Below are 24,752 nucleotides of genomic sequence, written 5' to 3' on the forward strand. Positions count from 1 at the left end.
CAGCCTGGGCTGGGGAGGCTTTGAGTGCCGGGGCCAGGGCACAGCAGGTCCTCACCTCAGAACCACCGTGAGCTGGGCACAGGCTGCCCTCCCTGGGCTGGGCCTCATGGCCCTGCCTCCCTGGGTTTCGTCTTCCCCTGGGGCACCTCTGTTTCCATCCCAGCGCCACAGCTGCTTGGCCCTGGTTAAAAACAAGGCAAATGGGGTAACAAAGGACCCTCCCAAGCAGGGATTGGGGTGCCCTGGGGATTGGTCTGGGATTGGTTCAATACCCTGGATGTGGATCTCATCACCCCAAAGTGTCCAGAAAGATGGCCTGTGGCCTGGGACTAACCTGGAATGGTGATTGGGAGGGTGACGGGGCATGACAAGGCACACAGTCAGCCTCCTCTTCCCTCCCCCGTGACCCCGCCCACCCCCACACACCCCTGCTTCCCTAGCCTAAGCTGCGGCTTCTGACCTCACTGCCCCATGGCTCAGCACCTCAGCCAATGGAGACCCGGGGCTTCTAGAGGTGAGCTGGAAATCAGGAGCCACAGGAGCAGAAGGCAGGAAGGAAAGAGAGGAGGAAAGAGAATCGAAGGGGAAATCTCCCCCTATAGAGTGGAGGTGAGGCAAATCGTGATCACTACAGTCTCAAGCCACACAGTGGCATTCCTGCTAGGGTGACTAACTTGGGACAGTGGTCTGTACAGTGGAGCTGGAAAGTCAGAATAGCCAAACCATCCTGTCACCTAGTGATGTCACAGCACGATGCAGTAACACCAGCATATAGAACAGGACACACAGTTGTGCACAGGGCACGACATTTGGTAGTGAATAGGACAATGTCGATATCTAGGTGTCCCCTGCCATCGTTATTATAGAGTGTGCTCCTATCTATGGAAACCAGTTCCTAGAACAGTATCATGAGCTGCTCTGGCAGCAGCCTCGTACTTCTTACCTGCCACTTCAAGAGGCTTCCCTGTGCCACCAGGCTCCTGTGAGGATCCCACAGTGTCCACTCACAGTGCAACTGGCAAGGCACACCCGTGTGGGGAGCCCGTGGCCGTGCGGGTTATTTGGTGAATTGAGAATGTGGAACAGTCTTTTGATTTGTTCTGGCTGCACGAGAGTCATTGGGATTGTGGCGATCGATAAAGGCTGCCGTTCCTGTTGGCACACACTTGCTCTCTTGGAGGTGGGGGCAGAGGGGACAGTTGGCAAAGCCCGTTTTAAGGTAAGGGAACCGAGGCTTGAAGGCTGAGGGGCAGGCCAGGCTCATTTTGCTGGGAGTGACAGTGCTGGCCTCGGACAATCAGAGGGTGCTACGGAGAATGAGATTCCTGTAGAAGTGGGTCATTCAGATTTGACAGGACGGAATCTTCCAGAAAGGAGAGAACCTGAAAAGGGCCTGGTTTTGTTCTGTCTGCCTGACATCATGGGCAAGGCTGATCTCTCCCGTTTTCCCAGTTCGAAACAAGTTGGTCACCAGATGACTTCTCAGATCCTGGGGACACCCACAGTGGAAGGTGCCTTTGTTCTAAGGGGTTTCCGCCTTTTCATTAGGGGTGTGTGTGACCTAAGGCCCAGGAGACCAGGAGACGGGAGACCGCCTGGGAGAGAAGGCCAAGGGCTTATGGAAGAGGCCCTCTCGGCCTCCGCCTCCTCTTCCTGCTCAGACACACAGCTACTCCTGACTCAACAAAAATTGTTAATTCCTCTTTCATTACCCTGCAAACAATTTTCTGCTCCCAAGTTTAACTCTAGTTAAAAACTACAGACGTTTGGGTGCGACCGTGGGCAGGTTTTTTGGTGGAAGTCAAGTCCATCCATAGTTGTCAATTAAAACAGGAGCCTTAAATCTCGAAGCTGGGGTGGGGGAAAAAGTTAAATCTTTAAATGCACATGTACAAACTTTCCTGTATGGCTGAGATTTTCTGCCTCTCTGTTTTTTATTTATGGATTTCTGCAGTTTACTCTGACGGGGGGATTACTTTTCTCTGCCAACTTTAGCTGATTGATTCAATGTGCCTGCTCACTTTCAGATAGGGCTGGAGAGACTGCAGCGCAAGTTTGTTTCTGTATTTAAAATGGGGAATACGAAATGGGTTTAAACTTGAATATTTCATCCAGACAGTGCATTTTACAAGTAATTTATTTTGGAAATATAGGCTTCTTCCTGGACAGTGTAGATTTTGAGTAATTTGATGCTCAGATTCACTTATGAATATTAATATTATTTAATGGGTTCACTTTGAGAGCTCATATAGCCTTATCATGGCTAGATATTAAACAGCCATGAAAGGGGAAAAGTGAACGCTTTATGTCAGAGTGTTGGCCTTCTATACCATGACTTTGACGTGTGTAACCTAGACAGGAAGACAACTGTGTCGATGGCCGACATCAGAGTGAGACAGACTTTGTTAGGACCATAGAAGTCACGCAAGCACCACGAACACAGTATTTTTCTTTCATCCACAGCCCTCAAAGCAAAAATTTCCTTGACACTTTTTCTAAGATGGAAGCTTCAGAATCAGGTTGAACAAAGAAGTAGCCATTCCCGATTCCATTTCTTCCAGTACATTCTAATTTGGAAGGTCAAGCTCTGTGACTTCTAAAAAAATCTGCAATGGAGAATTGGTGGCTTGGAGAGAGGGCACCGTATCAGATTGGAGAACTGCGATTCTGGGGTTACTTCCTCTCCTGGGATCAGTTTTCCCTTTAATCTTCATTGAAAGCTTTGTAATTTTCAGCCTCAAGATGACTTTGATTTCAAGTGAGGGGAGGGAGCCTGACGTGAGGGGGGAGCGGGGAGGAAGACCAGGATGTGTCTTGGGTTGAGCCCTGATCCCCCAAAAAGATATGTCCAAGTCTCAACCTCTGGTACCTGTGAACATGACCCTGTTTACAATGAGGGTGTCTGCAGACATAGTTAAGAGAAGGTCACACTGAATTGGGTGGGTCCAACCCGATGTGTAGGGAGTCCTTACACAAAGAGGACTTACACGGGGAACAGAGAGCAGGTGGCCTTGTGGAGATGGGGGCAGAGATTGGAGAGACAATGCACAAGTCCAGGGATGGCTGGGGCTGGGAAGCTGGAAGAAGCCAGGGTGGACCCTCCCCTAGACGCTTTGGAGGGAGCATAGTCCTGCGAACATGGTAGCTTCTGACGTTCAGTCTCCAGAACTGTGAGGGTGACATTCTGCCATTCAGCCACCCTGTCTGGGAGACTCATTTAGGTATCAACAGCATCTGACAACAGCTAGGACTCAGAGGCAGAGTGACCAGTAGGCAAGTGTCTTGGGCTCTCGTGGGTTGTGAGACTGGACGAGCTCTTCCCTGTCTTTGAGCTGTGTAAGGTGGGGTAAGAGACTCTTCACTTCACAGTGCACAGGGTAAACAAAGGATGTGAGCCAAGTGTCTTACCCAGGTCAGTCACTGTGTGTGTGTGCCTGTGATCATGTCAAACACCCAACGTGCCGTTGGCCAGGGTTGAAAGCCATGTCTCTGATGGCAAAAGCCCTGTGTGAGGCCAATACAGGCTGGTCTGAATCAATAAAAATCACTTCAATCCCGTTTAAAGAAGGTATTCATCTTCCAAAGCCTCTTGGTGGTAAAAAGGTTTATTAAATTGTAACTTACCAGAAATTATTGGTTGCTGAGAGTACTGCCCAGTAAAAGGTTGACCACATCGAAGGTACTCAACCCAATCAATGTTTCTAAAATTGAACTGAGTGGGTCTAAGTATCACCTCCAACCCAGCATGATGTTTTTTTTAGGCGAGTGGCTCTCTGGACCACAATGGCTGTTTGTTCTGGTGGGAACACTTTTCTCTCCATGGGCTGACGACCTGGCCTGTACCTAGACTTAAGGCAAATGACTGAATGTAAACACACGTTCCTGGTAAGAGGCCTGAGAGAATGAGTTTCCTTGAGCAACTGGAATGCCTGAAAATGGGGGTGAGCTTTCCAAGCCCTTTCAAGAGATCACGTTCTGGATTAGCCTAAAGGGAAGATGGCGGCACCGAGGCTGGGGCGGGGGTGGCGGAGTCACTCTTGCGAAGTTGGGTGAACTGTGGAAGGCTGCCTGCCAGAGCTTTCTCAGAGTAGAAGCATTTCCTGCCCTTCCCCTGGCCTTCCTCCCCACCTGCTCCCTCCCAGGTTGTCCTTCTGAGGACCAGGGATTGGGGCCTTGGGTCTTTGTAAATATTCTTTTCATCACTGCAACCTCCTAGAGATTATGCTTTTTGAGTAAATTAACTGAAGCAGAAACCTCGAAAACTCCAATTATAATGGGCTTGTCCTGATGCTTTGTTCAGGACCAGATCCTCGAGGCAGGGAATCTCTGTGGCAATTGTGAGGGTGTGGGTGGGAGGTGGTACCTCTTTTGTCAGCTCCTGGGTTCTCCAAGTCTGCACTGGCCACAGCAGGCCCTCGGCTCCACCGCCATGGGAGGCTGCCACCCTGTCTAGCTGTGCTCTGGGAGAATGGAAGGGCGACAAGGAGGTAGGATTCTGACCAGGTGGGGCTCCAAGGCTGTCCTGCACCCTTCCCACACCCTGAAATTACCCAGATTGGTAGTTGACAGCGACACACACAGAAGAATCATACCTCCCACTTGAAGCTCACCTACGCATTAGCCGTAAAATTGCTGTGGAAAAGCCATCTCTTACCTGAGGAGCCAAACAATGCACCGGGGCTGGATGGTTATCTCTTAGAAGGTTTTTATTTTCTCTTCATCCAGTGATTTCCCAACATAACCCTGACTTTGGATGCCCCTGGTGGACACCCCACCTGAGACCCAGCTGAAGAGACCATCTTTTCTCTATCTCCCAAGTCCCCCCAAGGACTTTTCTCTCTTTCCAAACCACCTCTGATCATTCCTTTGGAAGCACTGTGCTAAAATTTCATTCCACTGTCATGCACAATGGCACCTAGGATTAGAAATAGGCAAGATGACTCTTAGCGACTCTTGGCTACAGACTCTACATTGTACACAGAGACTCCCTGGCACTAGCCAGTTCCTGACAAGTGGTCTTTGGCCTGGGTCCTCCCTTATGACCTGCACTGCCCCCCCCCCCCCTGCACTGACAGTGGGTCCAGTCCTCTGCTCCACCGCACTCTCTCAGCTCTGAAAGGAGATGCCTTCCCTGATCACGGCCATGGCTGCCACTTCTGCTGGACTTGGCCACTCCTCAGCAGGAACTTTATGAGTCCCAGGGGTCCCAGTTCTTGATCTGTGTAATGAGACTAAGTAGGTCTCCCCTGCACCCCTGCTGCTCTTCTGGGGGGATCACACTGAGCAGGAGCCATGGTGACTTATTCCTCCAATGTGGAACGCAGACTCTTTCTCTGGACTTCTCTGTCCTCAGGTGTGTGCACGAGTCCCCCTCCGCATCAGGCTGCAGGTGTCTGCTCTCCTTATCGAATCCGTCTCGGATATCCAAAACTGCAACATCGACTCCAGCTCCTTGATGTGCTTCCTTGTTCTCTGCCACTCTGCTCACTGCCTGAAGACCTGTGTTGCTCTGTGTCCCAGTGGATCACCTCTCTCCCTCCCTACAATGCCAGTGCTAAACAGGCAGAGTCCCCGATCAGTCACCTCCGTGTCCCGATCACAGCCTGAAATGGAGACAGTGCCAATAAACACTTGTTAAGAGTATGATGGAAGGAATGAGTGGATGTAGCAACCACAGGGGCTCCCCATAAGTGCTGGCTATGGTGTGCACCCTACAGAAATAGGGTCCAATTCACCATAGTAAGTGAAGATTGCATGAAGCCACCAGCTCGTGAAATCCTTCAGAGGCTGCCCGTAGTGACTGTTGGGGTACCTCTCAACAGCCCCATCTCCTGAGTGCTGGAAATCCTGCCATTTCTCTGGTACAACTTCAGAGGCAGAATTGCTCCTGGGCTTCAGATCCACGTGGCCTGAGAGGGGCCTGTCTTTAAATATATGCCTCCTGCCTTTCTGGGGCCTATTTAGTAAAAGGATTCAAAAGTTACACTTCCTGAGTCACAGTGGCATATTCTTGGAGTGGAATAACAGACAGAATTCCCCACACCACTTACACGGTTCATCTTCTCGGTCCGTCCACGCTCCGGGCTTGTAGGGCCATGGACCAGGAGGCTCCTCCTCTGTACACAGTCTCAGCCGTTGGCCTTCACGCATCCCTTTGTTTTGGCCCAGCTGGTGAAGACCTGCTAGGAAGATGGCCCTAGTTCCTCCAGCGACCCCCTGCTGTCCCTTCCTCTCCAGGACTGGGGTGGGGACCATCCCTCATTAGCCCGTGACACCCGACTGGGGTCTTGCTACCCCACCAAAGTGAGTCATCCATTCTCACTGACTTATTTAGAGCTATTTTTTTCTGTATTTTTTTTCCTCCTTCAAATTGCGTCCTCTTCTGAAAAAACCCCCAGGCACAGAGACAATAACATCATTCATTAAAATATTTAAATCAGCTGCAGCAGCAGTAATGACCAAGATAAAACCTTGGAGCACAAATTGTCTGTAACAGAGGCACCTATTTTGCCAAAGGGGCTTGGAACAATCTGGATTTGGGGTGCTGGCAAGGGCTAAGCTCTTGTCATTGGAGAGTATCCTAGATTAGCATGAGGTTCTACATTTGCAGTCTGGATTCCAGTCTCTAAATACTTCCCAAAGTTCACCAAGCTTAGGGTTTAATAAGACTTCTGCTTTTAGTGCCAGAAATGTAGTTCTTGTAATAAGGTAAAAAACTGCTGTTTAAGATAAAAACGATTCTCACTCAATTATCTGACAAAGGCATCACAAATAATAGTTGTTTTTAATTTTTCATAAAAAGATTAATTTTTGCCATACCTCCTGAAAGCAAGTAATTGCCAGTTGATAGAATCTGGGATTAGAACAAAGACCCAGATAAGGTTTTTTTCCCCCCTCTTTTTTTTTTTTTTTTTAAGAAATAAATTCAATTTGAAAAGTAGGAACTGTGTGCAAGCACTTTGGATATTGAACGAACAAAAGAGTGAAGGCTAAATATTGGGGAACAGTTTTACAATGGTCCAAAGCAGTCTCCAAGGAGGGGAGACTCTCCCACATCTTTCAAGGGACTGAAAGCGAATCTTCCCCTGCAAAGCCGAGAGAGGACCTGAGCTGCCCCCCGGGGCCTCATGAGGAATGGATCCACCCTGTCTGCTCTCTCTCACGGGACTGTCCTCTAACATCTGGGTCTCTTGACCACGGGGCACTGCCAGGATTTGGTGTAGATGAGGAGGGCACCAACGTGCCCCTCCCTTATTCTCCAGTGTCATTTCCAACAATGGTTATGTCCCTCTGGGAGTCCAGCTCCCACTGGGGGTGTCCACTGTGGATCCAGCTCCTCTCGCTGGCCTCCAGCTCTGGACTCTGATAACACCATAGAACTCTGTGGTGTTCCTCTCAGCTGGTGTGAAGCCCTGGCCAACTCATTGTTCTCTTACGTGGCTCCTCAGCATTTCTGTTACCTGCATAGCCAACTCCTAGGACTGGACCCCTCCAGTTGAAGCACCTACAGGAGAAGCCTCCCTCCCTCCTTCTCTCCCTCTCTCCCTCTGTCCCTCCTTCTCTCCCTCCCTCCCTCCCTCCTTCTCTCCTTCTCTCCCTCCCTCTCTCCCTCCTTCTCTCCTTTCCTCCCTCCCCTCCCTCCCTCCCTCCTTCTCTCCCTCTCTCCCTCCCTCCCTCCCTCCTTATCTCCCTCTCTCCGTCTCTCCCTCCCTCCCTCCTTATCTCCCTCTCTCCCTCCCTCCCTCCCTCCATCCTTATCTCCCTCTCTCCCTCCCTCCTTCCTTCCCTCCTTCTCTCCCTCTCTCCCTCTCTCCCTCCTTCTCTCCCACTCTCCCTCCCTCCCTCCCTCCTCCTCTCCCTCCCTCCCTCCCTCCCTCCCTCCTCTCCCTCTCTCCCTCCTTCCCTCCCTCCTTCTCTCCCTCTCTCCCTCCCTTCTTCTTTCTTCTGACTTCTTTAGCAGACTGTCTTCTTCTCTGTCCTTAACTTTTGGCATAGAGTGGAAATTAGCTGATTTTTTGGAGTTAATTTGCTAGCTTGCAGGAGGGACAGCAGCGGGTACCCAGATATGAAGAGGGTGCCCGTGGTGGCTGCAAGGTGGCATCCCAGCCTCGGGGTCTCTTGTCTTTCCAATAGAAATTCCTCCTTTGGTTCTGTTAGAGCCAGAGAAAGCTTCAGAGTGATCTGTTTTGCCCCCATTATCCTATTTTAAAAGGCGCTGTATAATTCATAAACTATCTGCCTAAATAAATGTTTATCTGAACACAGAGCAAGAAGCCTGCAGTATCTCCACGGAAAACGAATCGTTTTTTTAACCTTTGATGAATTATTATTTATGGGACTCAAATGACCCAACAGATCCACCCATTTCCTCCCCTTCCTCTCCCCTTCCTTCTCCCTCGAGGAAAAATAAAAACAAATTTCCCTTTGTCCACTCGAGACAGAAACTAACTAATAATATTCCAATTGGGGCAGCTTCAGTGTCCATCCCTAAAATCCTGTGGAGGAGCCAGGCCCAGGCCAAAGCTGGAAGAAGATGTGATTCCCCTTGTGGTCAGTGGTCTCACAAGACTGGGGCTCGGGGGATGCCCAGGAAGCAAGTCCTTACTGCCTGCTTTACATTTCTACCTACTGCCAGCCAAATACAGGTGCCTTATTTTTTTTTTCTTTTTTAACATCAATCTCTTATTTAGAAAAACTAATCAGTATCATGGAGCGTGTATGATCACTGAGCATGGAAAACTTGATCTTCAAGAACAGAGGAAGGAGAGGTTTAGTTATTAAGAAAATAACAGGAAAGGATTCCTCTGGGTAGACACCAAGCCTCCAGGGCTCACGTTGGCATGGAGACCCCTAGGATCCCTGTTCCTCATGCAGGTATGAGCAGACCTAGAGCCAACAGCCTGGTGGTTGTGTCTCAAGGTCAGACCTGGTTGGGAGGCGGGGAGCCTCCCTGGGGCAGGATTGGCCTGCGGTCCTCTTGAGAAATCACAGACGCATTTCACAGGTGAATGAAGATGGCAGCCCAGGTGAGCCCAGGATCTGAGCATGCAGGGAGGGCCGTGTTTCCATCAACCTCAGGAAGGAGAGGAAGGACATCACTGGGCAATTGAGGAGGTGAGAGGAGTGAGCGGGGTGGGAGGGAGATGACAGCACAGCTGGTAGGTTTGCAACGTGCTTTGGTTAAGGCCCCCCTCTTTGGGAATAAAGGGAGGTCTGATGGCAAGTAAAGAGTAGTGAGCTCAGGGTATTAGCTCATGGTGAGCACAAGAAGGCTCCTAGCTTGCTATGTAACTCTGACCAGGAACGGGCATGGAGTTTCCCATTTATATAATGGTGTGGGTGGCACCCATCCTCCTCTACCTTCAAAATCATATAAAGAGACATGATGGAGGATATCCACCAAGGGCCTCTGGGGAGCCTCTGGGGAGCCTCTGGACCCTAGCATCACCTTATAACCTCATCAACTGGAGGGATGAGAAGGAAGACAGCTGGAAGGCTCCTAGGCTCTCTGCTTGGCCACCCCGACCTCTGGCACCACACCCACAGCGTCAGCATATCCACTACATCTGATGACCAGATGACCTGGAGGAGAGCCTGCTCCTCCAACTCTGGGGGCTGCCTCTTTGTCCTCTTTTCCTTCCATTGGGTCCAGCCACGATGCTAAAAATGATTTGCCAGCATTTTCATTGGACCGAAGTAAACTACAATTTCACCACTTAATAAACAGCTTTAAATTTTTTTTTAAAGGTGCAGGCATACTCCTATTGCTTCAGCATTTCCCCTTCACACACACTTGCCTTGGTGAGCTTCCGCCTCTGGGGCCTGGCTGTGTTCATACCCTCATCTCAGCCGTGCTCTGTAGAGGACTAATTCCCTTTGCATGGCGAGGAAAGGCAATTATGTTTTGCAAACATTCCATTTGCTATCAGTGCCTAGAGTATGTTTTGGTTAACCCTACATCCTGAAAGGCTCCTTAATTTGAAGTAATTCAGTGGGCAAGAGGATTATGCTGGGGTCCCCTCTTCCAGGATTCAGGCTGACAGCTGTCAGAGCTTGCCCTCCACACCTCTGCCTAGAGGCAGGCCTGTGTGCCCAGGGTGGTCTGGATTAACTTGAACATCAGCACAGAGCCAGGCCTGGAAGCCTTCCCCTGACAATGGCTGTGTGTTAGCAACGTGCTCCTGCACTCTGCTCTCCAAAATACAAGGAGTGGTTTGGGGCATCAGGAGCTTTCTGAAGTCAGCAGTAACCTATTTAAATCCTTAAGAGATGGACAGGGCTTGGATGGGGAATGGGTAAGGAGACCAGCACGTAAGCCAAAAATCTCTAGTATAAACACCACTAGTCATCCACAATCAACTCTGTTAGGAAACAAGAGGTTTAACTAGATTTGGCATTGGATGGTCCCCCTCCACAGCAGTCTTGTAGGGTGATCCAGGGTAATTCTAGCCAAAATACATAGGCTATTGTCCAGACAGAATCAGGAAGGCATCTGGAGTACCAGTTGATGATTGTGGCTACTCTGCACAGGACCCGGGAGAGGAGCCTGGTCTTAGTCTGGGAAGAATGGTGTCTGGTCCTGATTCTGGCTCCTCCAGCTGGTGCGTGAGACTGTGCTTAATGACACAGCCTCCATATCCCCTGAATCTCCCTGGTGGACCTGCTTGTCCCCAACTTGGCAATCCCACGCTTGGAGGTATGACCAGTGGGTGTCGAGTCTGTCTGAAGACCCAGGGCAGCAGTGGCGGCCCTCAGACCTCTCTGTCTCCTCGGCTGCCTCCACTTCCCTCAGCCTCAAGTGTGTCTCAGGCATGTCTTAGTCTCTTAGTGCTGCTATAACAAAACCCCCAAGCCTGGGTAAGTTATAAAGAACAGAGTTGTCTCTTACAGTTCTGGAGGCTGGGAGGTCCAAGTTTAAGGCACCAGCTGATGAGGACTGACCTCTGCTAACAAGATGATGGCTTGATGGCTGAGTCCCCACCCAGGAGAACGAAGAAGGACAAATGAGGTCAGAAATCCGTGAAGCATTTTTTAAGGGTTCCTAATCCCATGGAGGGAGGGCAGAGCCTTCTGACTCCATCACCTCCCAAAGCCCCACCTTTGCATGGCGGATTCAAATTCAACATGGATTTTGGAGGCAAAGTAACCATTCAGACCCTAATAGGGGCGACACTGAAATACGTTGATTAAAAGAAGCCGAGTCCACCAGGTGATTCCCTGGGTTGCCCACCTATCAGCAAAGGAAACATTTCTGGCCTGATCCTTCTTGAGTCAAGGGACCATGGAAGCCGAGTGTTGCTGGGGAAGGTTGGGGACAGCCCACTGACTCTGGAGTGCCTTTCACCCAGCCCGTGTGCTTTCTCTGGCGCATTACCAACCCCACCCGCGCTTTCGGGAGTCACAGGCAGATCTGATACACCCCGGGGAACACAGAGGCACAGGCTGTCATGCAAATGACATAAAACCGTCATCCTGACCTGATTTCTCCCTCCAGAACACGGTGTGAATGCAAATTCCCCAGCACCCGTCCCCATATGTGAGGCGAACAATGTTGTTTTTTTTTTTTTTTCCCATCTGGAAATTATTCCTTTCTGATTGAGAGGTTCGAGTCCCTTCTGCTTGTAATAATATTATTATTTATAATTTATGTTCTTAATTTTTATAAATAGTGCTCGGTTGCCATGGCGATCGAATCTTCACAAATCATTAAATTAAATAATGAGTAGTCATGATGCTTTGCACTTATGTTCATTTTCTTATTAAAAAAAAAAGAAACTAGATCTCCACGTTCTTTAAAAATACTAATTAATCGGGCCCTTCAACGAGCATTTTCCGAAGGTGGGTAATGAGGTAAATGCCTTTTACCTTTCTGCTGCCTCTCTCCGAGTCAGGAGATGGCAGAGCCCAGGGGGCCTAGGGGTCATCAGGCATGCTATTTATCAAAGTGTGGGCCCCAATTCCTGCTCAGGGTCACCAGGATGACTGCTAACATGGTCTGGGTCCTCAGTCCACACGCCCAGAGCCACAGAGTTCACGTAGGTTGGAGCCGAGCCCTGGAGAGCGTGCACTTTTGGCCAGTATCTGAGCATGACACATGCTCCCAGTGCTGAGCCCTGACCTCCCCGCAGGATCACCGCCTCTGCAGCAGGCCCTCGGCCTCAGCGCTCTGGACATCTGGGGCTGGACAATTCTTGTCGTGGGCGGTTGTCTTGTGCATTGCAGGGTGTGCTGCTGCGTCTGCCTGTAGCACCCCTTTCCCCCACTGTGACAACCAAAGAGGTCTCCAGACACTGACAAAAGTCCCCTGAGGGGAGAAATCATCCTGATGGAGGCTTGGCACTCATTCTAGACTGGGGTGGGTGGGGGGGCACGGCCCTCTTGTTTTGGTTTATCTTATTTTTACTCTGTTTTATTGTATTAGGTTTGTGAGGAAATTCTCCTGGTGTTGAATGAACACCGCGTTTTCTGCAGGTTCTGCCAGAGTCCTCTTGGCCCCCTGGGACCTATTGGCTGCAGCCACTCCCTCTGTCACAGCACGGCCCATCACGAATGATCCTAGGCCCTTTGGTCTACCTCTTCTTTAGGCTGAGCTTTGCTCACTGTTTCCCACTGTCTTTTCTGAGTTGAATTTGAATTCGAGTCACCTGTCTGCATTAGATCCCATTGCCCTGCCCTGCCCATGTCCCCTTTGAGAGCTGGTGCTGACACATGCATATTTCTTGAGTGACATTTATTCTACCTATTATTCGCAAAGTCTACCGATGCCTGGTGATGGGGATACAAAGACAGATGAGGCTTCTGGGGGTTGGCAGAGGTGACTTAAAACTCTAACTCAAAGTCACCGTATTCCTACAAGCAGAGTCTGGACTAAAGGTCACCAAAATAACACAGAGGCGACCCCAGAGATCGTGTTAGAACAGAGCAGTTTAGCAAAAGTGAGAGCTGAAGGAAGCACTCTTTCTGCCTGCTGATGTCCCCGGTGGGGACAGCGAGGAGGAGCAGTGGCAGAGGGTGATCAGGAGGCTCCACAGTGGCCAAGGGTATGTGGATGTGGAACATGTGGAAGGAATAGTAAAGGAAGGTCTGAGAGGAGCCCCGAAGGTGCACGGCCAAGTGAGCACTGGGTGTGTGTCCTGCCTGGGTCCCAGGGAGGTGCTTGTCCCTGAACTTCAGTGTCCCTATAAGAACAGGGGCAGTGATGCCAACCTCCTGGCCATCTGCAGACATCAGGAAACATGCCCAACGTCCTCAGGCTCCTAGGAGGACGGCCAGCGGGGTGGGGTCAGCACAGGGCCTCCATGGGCGTCCTGCTGGGGCCTCCTGCAGGTTCTCCCTCGTGGCCCAGAGGGACCAACCCTGCCCACACTGGGCCAGACTTCTGGCCTCCAGAACTTGGAGAGAACACATTTCTGTTGTTTAAGGCACCCGGCAGGGTTTTGTTCCTGCCATGTCCCCAAAGGAGCAAACCTGAATCTGTAGGATTGTGTGAAAGTAAGGCAGGTCACTTAGGGCCTCATATAGGGCTTGCTGCATGCGTCCACGTTACCAGCAAAGGAAGGAAGATGGTTCTAGGGTCACTGGAGCCCAGTGGGAAGGGGAGGGTGGAAACAAAGAGCGAAACATGGGAAGGCGGAGGAAGAGGTTGAGGGAGGAGCTGCTCAGGGTCCACATGGATGGTGGTCACACAGTGCACTGAGCCATGCCTGTGTCTAAGTGAGCGGGTGACAGAGCTGGGCCAAAGGAGCAGCTCCCCTCTGTAGCACCTGCTCAGCCCCGCGGGCTGTGTTGGTGCCCAGCCTGGTCACAGTCCTTCCAGGTAAATGGCTCTCTCCCGGCCACTGACACAGAAGATTCCCGAAGTTCCCAGGGATATCAGTTACCCACATCCTTCCAGGTGCCAGGGAGTCCCGTAAGATTCGTACCTGGGTCTCCAGAGTCTTGCCGGTTCCTGGGACTGGGCAGAAGCTTGACTCATGCTATTGAGGATGGGTGAAATAAAAAAGGGGAGGGGCTAGGAGTCACACCCAGCACCTTCTCCTGCAGAACCCACACCCTGGCCTCCCCCTGGCCTCCCTGTAGAACAGATGGCTTACTCGGCAGGACAGTGAGGAATGAGAGGCAGCCGTGGACTGTGCTGACCCTCAGCTGTCCATCTGTGACTTAGGAGTAACACGATGCCGCCCAAGGCTCTGTACTCAGGACTCAATGTGCTATTTTAAGTGAATGGGCCTTGCCAACTGCAAACTGCCGTGTAACTGCTGGGCAACGAAACCACAGCTAAACTGTCCACTCAGACGCTGCCCGCGCTCAGGTGCTTTTATTTTGAACATAACCTTCCGCTGCTAATGCATCAATTTACTCCCAGAAAATCCACACTGTGCCCCTGAGCAGCTTCACCCAGAGCCAGCCACTCAATTAATAAGTCCCCATTACCCTGCAAAAAAAAAAAAAAAAATAACCAAACAGACCCAAAGCCATTTTCTAGTACCTAAACAACAAGATTTTCGACTTAAAACACAACGCCAGCCTCATTAACTAATTAGACAACAAAATAAATAATTATCCAGTGTATCAGCGAGAGAAAGAGATGCGTTAAAAGGTTACACAGAGGCATTGTTTCCCCTGGAAAGGGATCGAGAAGGCTGCACCAGGAGCTGGAGAATTTTATTTGTGGGCTTCCGTCAGAGACCCCTCGGAGCTGCCTGCTAATTATACACATCGCCTGTATAGGCAGAGCCCTCCGCTCTCACTTTCTGGGTGATGGACGTGTCTGTCTCTCTTCCTCCCTCTCCCCCTTTCTCCCCGTCCCCCTCCCTCCCCCTCCCTCCCCCTCCCCCTCTCTCCCTCTCCCTCCCCTTCCTCCCCTCCCTCTCCCTCCCCTTTCTCCCCCTCCCCCTCCCCTCCCTCCCCTCCCCTCCCTCCCCTCCCCCTCCCTCCCCCTCCCCCTGAGCTTCACCCCTGCCGCTGTGCAAGCCCATTTCCCAATCCTCCCAAACTTATCAGAGCTGCAGAGCTGCACCCAAGTGCACTCAGAAGGGTTTTGGTCTCCTCCTTTGAAATCCTTAAGCCAAAGGCCTTTATGTCATTGCTCCTGAGCTCCTGGGTACATTTGATCTGGTTGGCAAAAGCCCCATTTTTCTCTAAGATCAGGACTCACCCAAGGCATTCATAGAAACGCAGTGCAATGAGCCCAGCCAGGAGCGGCATCATTTCACAGGGGTCCCTGGCAGACTGGTCCCACTCAGGCCGTCTGGTGCTTCTTTCTAACAGCCCCATGAATGTGCCCAATGGACATGTGTCCAATGGACACTGTCCTCCTCTTCTGGGATGATGGATTGGATGGCTCTAGAAAATTAAATTCAGGTTAGAAGGAAACTGATCTCTCCTTCAGGGGATTACGATTCAAAATCTCAAAAGGGTGGTGGCATTTGGTGGGACGTGAGATGATCCTGGACAGGGGCTCACGGCTGTGAAGGTGGTCACCATCTCAGACAACACAGCTAAATGTCTCTTGGGTGCAGCAGTGAATTGCTGGCCAGAGAAATGCATCTGGACGTAGAAGGACTGCTCCCGACGGTCTTGCACACTCTCCCCCTTTCTCCCTCCACACTCTCCCCCTCTTCTCTCCCTCCATCAGGTTCCCTGCAGGCACCAAGCAGCAGAAGAGACAATGGCACCTTTTCCTTGTGAAAGGTGTGTTCTGGCAGGGAGGTGGACTTTACCCCAGCCGTGCTGTCCTGAGGGTGGTGGAGGCTTTGAAGGGCGAGTCCTGAACTTCACTAGCTGTTATGGTTTGCATGTGGAATGTCCCCCAGAAGCCCATAGGCCAAGTGCTTAGTCCCCAATGCACCAATGTCCAGAGGTGGGGCTTTTGGGAAGTGACTGGATCACAAAGGCTCTAAACTAGTGGCTCTAATCCAGTGGCTCTAACCATTAGTGGATTAATCCACTAATGATTGATTAAAATTGGAAAGAACTATTGGGAGGAGCTGGAAACTATGGGCAGGTGGGCATGGTTGGAGGAAGTAGGAGGGGGGGGTGCTACTGGGGACTCTGTCTTGTCCCTGGTTCCCTCCTGTCTCTCTCTCCCTGTTGTATGGGCCTGCAGTGGATCAGCACGTGCTTCTCCTTCCTGCCACGAGCAGAGCTGATTGTCTCTGCCACCCCCCTGCCACCATGTTCTGCCGCACCCTAGGCCCACAGCAACGGGGCCAGCCCACCATGGGTTGAAACCTCTGAAACCGGAGCCAAATCAACCTTTTCCCCTTTAAATTGTTATTGTTGGGCATTTGGGGGACAGTGATTTTATACATTAGTAAATGACAAGAGGGCCTGTGCTAGTGTATGTGGGGAGACAGTGACCTTGGAACTGAAACAGGAGCAAGAGAAGAGGGGCAGGGAGGGTCAGCTGTAGGGGAGCGCAGCGAGGCCCTTGTTCTAAGTTGGGTAGGGAGCCCTGGAAACAGTCCTGGGTTGCATGACAATGACACTGCCCCCCCATGACCTTGCCTCAGGGGTCATTAAGGCACTCCTTACTGTATATAAAACAGAGCAGTGCCAAGGTCAAACCTCAGGGTCACTCAGGCTGTGGTGGGCAGAATGCATTGGGCATGGTCAAGACGGGACGAGCCGAGATGGGATCCAAAGCTCTGAGGTGACAGGAGAGACAGTGTGGGCCTGGCTGCCAGGGGGACGGTGGCCATGGGGAAGCAGACAAGCATCAGAGACGTCCACCATAAATCCATGGGGCTTGGAGGGTGATCAGTAGGGGTGGAGTGAGGGACAGAGAGCTGTCTAAATCTGGCTCCTAGGATTTAGCTTTTCCCCCTGGGTCAGCGGTGGTGCAAGGTCACGGTTGGTAGAAAACATGGTACAATGTCTTTGAGGGCCTAGCTCTGTGAACTCTGGAGATGATTCAAGGACTGTGTCCTCTGTCCCCTAAGTGGGGACAAACAGCATGGATATGGGGGACACCAGTTATAGTTTGGATGTGAGACAACACAAGAACATTTGGAGGTGAGATGATTGGGTCATGAGAGCCTTAACCCTGATGGGATCAACTAGTGGGGACTGAAGGTGAGTGGGCTGTGGCTGGAGGAAGTGAGCATGGGGAGGGCCTTTGGGGTTTTTATTTGGTGAGCTGAGCTGTCTCTCTGCTGCCTGATCATCATGTGAGTGGCTTCCCTCTGCCGAACTTTTCCACCATGATGTTCAGCCTCACCTCGAGCCCCAAGGAATGGAGCCAGCTGTCTATGGACTGAGACCTCTGAAATTATGAGCCCCCAAGTAAACTTTTCCTCCTTTAATTGTTCTCATCAGGTCTTTAGTCACGCAGTGAAAACGCTGATAACACAATGCCTCACGCTCATCAAGGGCAGAATTGGTCCAAGCTGTCGAGCCTGGGGCAGAAAACCCAAAGCTGCAAACAGTGACGGGCCTTGAGGCTAAGGACCAGGGTGCACAGAGGCCAGGTGGGCTGCAGGAGAAGCTTCAGGTGGCTAGAAACCACTGAGCCCAGGCAGGTGCATAGGCAACTGGACCCGAGCAGCACAGATGCACGCGGAGCCCAGCACGGTGGCCATGTGAGCAGGGGCTCTGTGGGTGCAAATCTCTGATCCACTTACCCTGGAGTGGCTCTGGGCATGCATCTCGCCTTTCTGAGCCTCTGATCTGAGGGATGCAGATGAGGACAGCAGCTACCTCAAGTGAAGGCAGGGTCAGCTGAGGGTTGGAGCTGAGCAGCACATCTGCAGGTGTTCAGTAAGGCTTCGGCTGTGATCCCTGCTGCAGTCCCCAGGAAACTCAGCCCCATCCCAGGCAGAGCCAAAGTCAGGGGCAGCACCCTCTGAACAGCAGGGTCAGAGGTTCAGGAAAAGGAGGGACCAGGCTCCACCCAGGGGCAGGGTTCCTGCCCTTTGCTTTGCTTTCTTAAGCCTTGGTTCCTGAGCCCAAGCCCAAGTTACAGGCCAGCGTCTACCCCAGGGAGCAGTAATTGTTGAAAACACTCCATTTTTCTGACTCCACAGTGATGGTCTAACCTTGGCCAAGGCCAACCTGGCAGCTATTGTCAGGTCTGGCTTGAGGTATCTTTTGTTTGTCTTCTACACTATTTTATTTTTTAAAAAATAGAAATAGACATTGAAGACTTAAATTTGCCACATTATATCAGCTTCTATGCATGTACAGGTGATTGACAACCTTGGGTCCCTGTGTAACACAGCTACAACAGCTTGGACCTATGGAGTGAACATTTCCTTTAAGAATACCCCTGCTCTCCAAGTCCACCAAGTCCTAGGGTGACTCGACTTTTTTTAAAATACCAACATCTAATGTATATTCTAACAACAACCTCTTCTTTCTGACTTCCCTGAAGCCTGTAGTCTTAGGAATTTGAGGAACCTCTATTTAAAAGAATTGTTTTCTGACTCTGTTCCAATCAGGACTGCTATTTTTCTTTTCAATGGATAAGTTGGTTGTATTAGTTTTCCTTAATACAACGAAATACTGGAGGATGGATATTTTATAAAGAAATAAGGTGATTTAGCTCACGATCTGGAGGTTCAAAGGCATGGTGCCAACTTTGACTTGGATGTGGTGAGGACCACATGGTGGGTAGCATCCACCTTTGGGAATACATTGTGAGAGGGGAAGATCATACTGTGAGAATAGGAAGTATTGGTGAGCTGAGCTAGTCTCCAAGGTAGGCATGGACCACCATTAATAGTGACTATTGATGGCCTTTATGAATTGACACAGTTCTGTGCAAGGGCACACTTATGCTGACACTAAGCAGAGCTAATGGATGAGGGTTTTCTTCCCTTTTTCTCCGGTGATGTTCCTTGAAGTCTTAAGCTTGTCTCTACTAGACTCTGGTGTCAGGATCAGATGGAGCTTGCCTTCTGTCTTTGGTTTTCTGCTCTGAAGGCATCCGCATTTCATAGCTCTTCACCAGGTGTTTTGCCACCCGACTGCTTCTGAGACGCAGTTGGCCAAAAGTTCTGGTTCAAAGGAATCGAGACTTTTCTATGCCCCAAGGGAGACGTCTTTTGACAATCCCTCTTCTCGATTTTCCCTTGATGAACTTGTGAGGCGATCAAGAGACACAGATGAAGGATCTGCCTGTTCTGTTAAAGCAAAGCAAAACAGAAAGGGCAATAAAATAGCAGGCAGGGGAGGTATTTCCCCCAGTAGCAAGATCAACTGCTGGCAGAATTTCGTTTACCCTAGGACACTAGGTTTTCTCAAATATTCCACAGTGATTATCTGGCAAAATCTCAAAACATTTTTTTTAAAACACAACTTGTCTTTGGTCAATAAATACTGCAACTGAAATGTCCTGGGGGTGGAGATTTACGATCTAAGCACAATAAAATCATCCGTAAATCAGGTGGAGACAGCTCTCAGGTAGCCTGCCAGGCATGAGTGGAACTCTGCAGAGACCAGGGAAGCTGGTGGGGTCCTGGCAGGGCCAGGCTCCGACCAACCTGTGGGAGGAAGAGTTTCCAAAGTTGCCGTTCATTCAGCCACAAAGGAATGAAGGATTCCACCTTGGCCTGATTGTTTCCAATGTTGCTCCAGACATGGGCCAAGAAAGGCCTGTGGGGAGGGACTGGGGAAGTGGGCTTGCCTCCCAGGCTGCCCAGGTGGTGTGTGAACTTGGACATGTCCCTCAAAGCCACTCACATTTTGTGTCCTAATCCGAAACATTTGGATACTCCTCGCCAGGCAGGGTTTTGTTAGGATTAAATGGTGTCTATGAGATGCTGAGCACCTTGTCTTGCAAATGGAAAGCAGTGGATACAGTTTAAACTTGATGGAGGATATTTAAGGGTGCCTGGCTCCTTGTCTCTACGAATCACCCTTAGCCTGTTCCAGTGTGTGACTGCACGAGATGCTCTGTGAGGAATAACAGCTTGCTCCGGACCCCAAGACTGACGGGATCTTCTGTGGACCGTGTCTTGGTTTGGAGGGGTTCTGATCACTGGGCTTCTCTTGGCCTTTGGCATCGTCTTCTCCGTGAGCCTCAGTCTGCTGACCGTGGGTTCCATCTGCACTTGGCCTCAGGGCCTCCCAGGCTTGCTCCTCCATCTCTAAGTCTCTCAGCCGGGTCCTAGGCCTTCTGTGGATCCCTCCTTCTGTGTCTTTCTGCTCCTTTCCCCACCCTGTTCCTCTGCTCTCCCTTCCCTCCTTTCTTTGCCTTTTATCGGCTAACGCTTCCTAATTGTCAAAAAGGCTTTCATGGTCTCAGCTACTGTCCCCACTACTTACCCTCAGGACCCACCCCAGGGGACACGCAGCTCCTTCCCCTCCCTCTCTCCCGAATTCCAGGACCCGCATCTGATCCTCAGGTCTTCCCCCTGACATTTCCGCTGTGCTGCCCCATCGGGGGTCTGAGACTCCACATCCCCCAGCTCATCTCCAGACCCTCAGTCACCATTCCACTGTTTGTCCAGCTCTCTCCTGGGCTGGGCTCTGTGCAGGAGGCCGGGGAGACAGTGAGAAGCGACGCCGCGGTCCTGACGTGGCCTCGGGGGGCTCACACCCTGCTTGCCCTGGGTGAACGCCGCACGTTCGCAGGTTCAATATCTGCGTTGACCTTGACCCCTTCCTCTCCAGCATATGAGGCCCTGCCATGGCTGGATTTCAGGGACCTTTAGCCCCTCCTTCATGCCCAGTGCTCCTGTCCTATGTACAACACTCGACTGTCCCCTGGTGACTACAAGACAGCCTTCCACAGGTGTCCCGTGTGTCACCCAAAGTGTTTCACAGAGAATAACTTAAATACTCAGGTCTGAAACACGTTCTGGTCCCCCTGCTTAGGACTCTTCCACGCTCCCGATGACCTTGGTGTAAAATCCAGCGTCTTTATATGACTTTCAAGGTCCTGCTGCTCAGCCTCCTGCCTCCACCCCCAGTACAACTCCAGCGTCTCCTTCCCTCACTTTCCATATTAAATTTGTTGAAATTCTTTAGGGTTCTCCAATGTACTGTGATGTCCCAGGCTTCCAGACCTTTACTTGGCCATTCCTCTGCCTGGAAAGACCTTCTCTGTCCCTGCGTCTCTAGCTCAGGTCTCAGGGGCCTTCTCAGGGTCACCTCCTTGCCTTCTTACCCTGCATGCATCCCCTTGTTCTGCACCTGCCCTTCCCAGGGTCCTCCTTCTGAGTTCTTTGATTACTAGTGATCGATCCTTGGGTTCCAGGATGCAATGGGTCCCTGGCAATGTCTCTGCACCTTGACCCAAGCCACCTGGGTATCAAGTCTTAGGAAAGCGGAAATTCCCCCCCGCCTCCTGTGTCCTCGAAGTTATCCGTCTTCCTGTCTCAAGATGTGTACAGAAGTCCCCCTTTTCTGCAGTATTGGTGTCTTCAGGTTCAGTTACCTGAGGTCAACCACGTTGGAAAACATTAAGTGGAAAATTCCAGTAAATAGACAAGTGTACGCCCTGTAGATGGCATGCTGTTCTGAGGAGCACGGTGAACTCTTGAACCATCCCACCCAAGGTGCGACTCACTCTTGGCTCAGTGTATCCATGCGGGTGGACACTACCTGCCTTCAGGTCTGCAGGAGGGGGCGTGGGGAGGCTGATGCCCCCAGGATGCCGCAGGTTCTTCTCCCATAGCAGACTTTCTGCTATTTCCAAACAGCTCCGTTTCCAGCTGCCTCACAACCACTCGGCAAAACTTATTTCACAAAAAGTGGAGAATCGTCCCCAACAGTCAGCACAAAGTGGCCCTCTCCTTCCTGTCCCTGGGTCTGCCACATAGGTGACTCTGCTTGGGCACTCTTGGGACACAATGCAGAAGCCCCCCAGACAGCAAAACTCTGCTCTCCGACGTAGTGGGAATGGAAGAGGTGCCGGGAGCAGTCAGGGTTTTTCTGTGTAACCCGATTTCCTCTCAAGGGTCTTTCCACTGGGGACATTTCTGTTGCTGCCCTTCTGCCTGCATCCTGGTATAGCACAAGAAGCAGGGATTGTCAAATCAGACACACTCGGTGATTATGTGACACCGGTGATGTTTTCTCAGTTATCTGAAATCAAGATTTCTTTTAAGTAAAAAGCAAGCCTTGTGCTCACCTGGGTGGGGGATGACATATCTAAGATTTTGGACACAGGGAAGCTTCTTCGGATGTTAACCTCCCTCCCGCTCTCCCTCTTCACAAGTGCTCAAAGTCCTTTGGCATCCAAAAGGGCCAGCTCCTCTGTGACAAGTCACTGTCACCTGTGAACCTGGAAGGAGCCTCCTTACTTTGGTAGAGATCTCAAACAGACATTTAACTCCTTTCATACTAGTTCTGTTTCCATAGCAGGCAGTCTGGAAACTTAGAATCATTATTTTCTCTTTTGCTGGGGGTGGTCCATCAGGATTGGGATCCTGGCCGTCCCTCTTACTAGCTGACCATGGGTAACGGCCCCAATGACACCCCCACAGCCCTGGACCGCATTCCTGGTGCCAGGCACTGGTTGAAGTTGGGCTGAGTCTCCCTCCCCCAGTTCTCAGGGGGAAACCAGGGCTGCTTTCCTGGTCTTCCAGGACTTGTTGCCGGGAAGCGGCCGCAGGACAACACACCAGGCTTGTCACCCACTCCCTACCATGGTGATTCTGTTTTCTAAGCAGCAGTCCCTCACGTGGCCAGGGACAGGGGTGTTGAGACTTGGTCCCCTGTGGGAGCCAGTGGAGAACTAAGTGGGCAGCTTGTGGGAAGCACCCGGCACCTCTCCTGGACCCGGAGGGTCGGGAAGTGTGCTGCCTGTCACCTCCACGTTCCGCTGGTGTCCGAGCTTCCCTCACCACGGTGCCCCATCAGTGGAGAGACCATCAGCTCTGCCCACTGTGGGGCCTGGCGGACCCTCTTGTTCCCCTCAGCCTTGCCACAGGCTCTTTCTGAGGCACAGTCCTATTAGAAGTCGTTTTGTTCCGGTTCCTCCTGAGGGCCACTGCCATCAGCCCACACCTCCATGCCCCGAGGAGAAAGGCGGGGACCAGCCTGGGGCATCAGCCTGCTGCGGTCACATGGAGGGAGCCAGCTCCTCTGGCCGCCCATCCTGCAGTACCTCTCTGTCCAGGCCTGCATCTTGTGGGCTCTCCGGAGCACTGGCTCTTTTTCTGTTTCCTCCACCCCAGCCTAGGCCCCTACCGTTCCTTACCATTTTCAGCCTTCTGAGTGGCTCCCCACACCCAGGCTTTAAAGCAGGGCTCAGCAACCTAGAGCCACTGGTCAAATCCAGTCCTTAGTCTGTTTTCACAGCCTGTAGGCTGAGAAGATGTCTCCATTTCTCAAGGGTTGTGAAAACCAATCCTGCAAACAGCAAAGCCCACGCAGACACACAGCCTAGACTCTTTACTCTCTGGCCCTTCGCCCCTTGCTGGCCCTTGCTTCAGACTGTGTCCACACTGACCTTCCCTCCCAGCCCCAGGGCCCCCCCCCCCATCAAAAACCTTCAGAACACCCGCATGCAAGGAAGGCGCCAGGAGGTGGTCTAAAAAGATCTAGATTCAAATCCCAGCTCCATTATTTGTGAGCGATGTGACCCTCCTGACTTCATTTCCTCATTTGCCAATGGAGAGAGTTCTGGTGACAACCCAAGGGGACACTTGGGGCCCGGTGTGGCATGGAGATGCATTCTGAGCTGCAAAGAGCTGCTCAAGGGGTAGCGCTAGGCACAGCTCTCTTGGCCATGGGGCAGTGTCCCCACACCAGAGCGTGCTTTGCAGGCTGTTCCCGGCTGGGCCCACTTCCTTTTGCAGCCTCCTTGGGCCTCTCCACGGGACCTCCCATCCCGGGCGGCTCCTCTCACCCTGCTCGGGCTGCAGTCTCTCCTAGTGCCCCCGGGCGTTGGAGCCCTACCTGGTCTCCAGGGCTCACACCTGGCCCAGCGACACGCCCCTCTGCTGAGCAGCTCCTTCGGGCTGGGTGGGGACATCTGGTGCTTGAGGGCACCCTCTGAGCACAGAGCCCTGCTCTCCAGGCCCAGGAGGCATTAACCATTTCAATCTGTGGGGCCAGTCTTAAATCTGCTCCTTCTCTTTTTCTTCTTTATCTTTCCAACACTCCAGCATGAAACAAGGCCTGCTGTGCTGTAAAAATATTTTGGCTGTCTCCTTCTCGACAACTTTCTAAAAATACACGGAGGCGTCTACCCCCCCCCCCCCAGGCACACATGGTGGGCTTGACGGTTGCCTTCCAGGTGACGGAAACAAACCCCAAGTGCGTGCCCCTCCCAGGACCGGCGTTGCCAACCAGCCTTCCAGACCAGAGACCAGTGACGAGGCAGCGACATCTGATAGGGAGCAAATGTTCTCTTTCTTTGCTGGTCATCTAAAATATGGCAGAATTCCTATGCAGTAAGGCCCCTGGGAGGAGCAATGTGACGGTGAACTGGGCGCAGTTCAGCCCTTTCCTATGTGGTTCAGGATCTGCACAAGGAAACAAGCGGTCTCCACACTTTGCCTCTTTTAAACCCCGGGTTTCTTTTGCCTGAAGTCTGGCAAACTTTCCCGTCACCCAGAGAGAGGCACTGCCCTGTCCCGCAAAACCATCCCCACGAGCCAGGACTCGAACCTCCAACAAGCCGTGGGTTGTCTTCAGTCTTCAATTTCTTTACCCTTAAAATGAGAAGCTTTAATTAAATGGCCTATAAGACCTTTCCTCGCTTTAAGTCTCTGGGAGCCGTAGCTGGATTTGGAATGTCTGCAAGAGGACCTGGGCCTAGAAGGCAGAACGTCTCATCCATCCACGGTTCTTCCTTC

This window comes from Urocitellus parryii, chromosome 6 (genome assembly GCF_045843805.1).
Source record: "Urocitellus parryii isolate mUroPar1 chromosome 6, mUroPar1.hap1, whole genome shotgun sequence".
Taxonomy (NCBI): domain Eukaryota; kingdom Metazoa; phylum Chordata; class Mammalia; order Rodentia; family Sciuridae; genus Urocitellus; species Urocitellus parryii.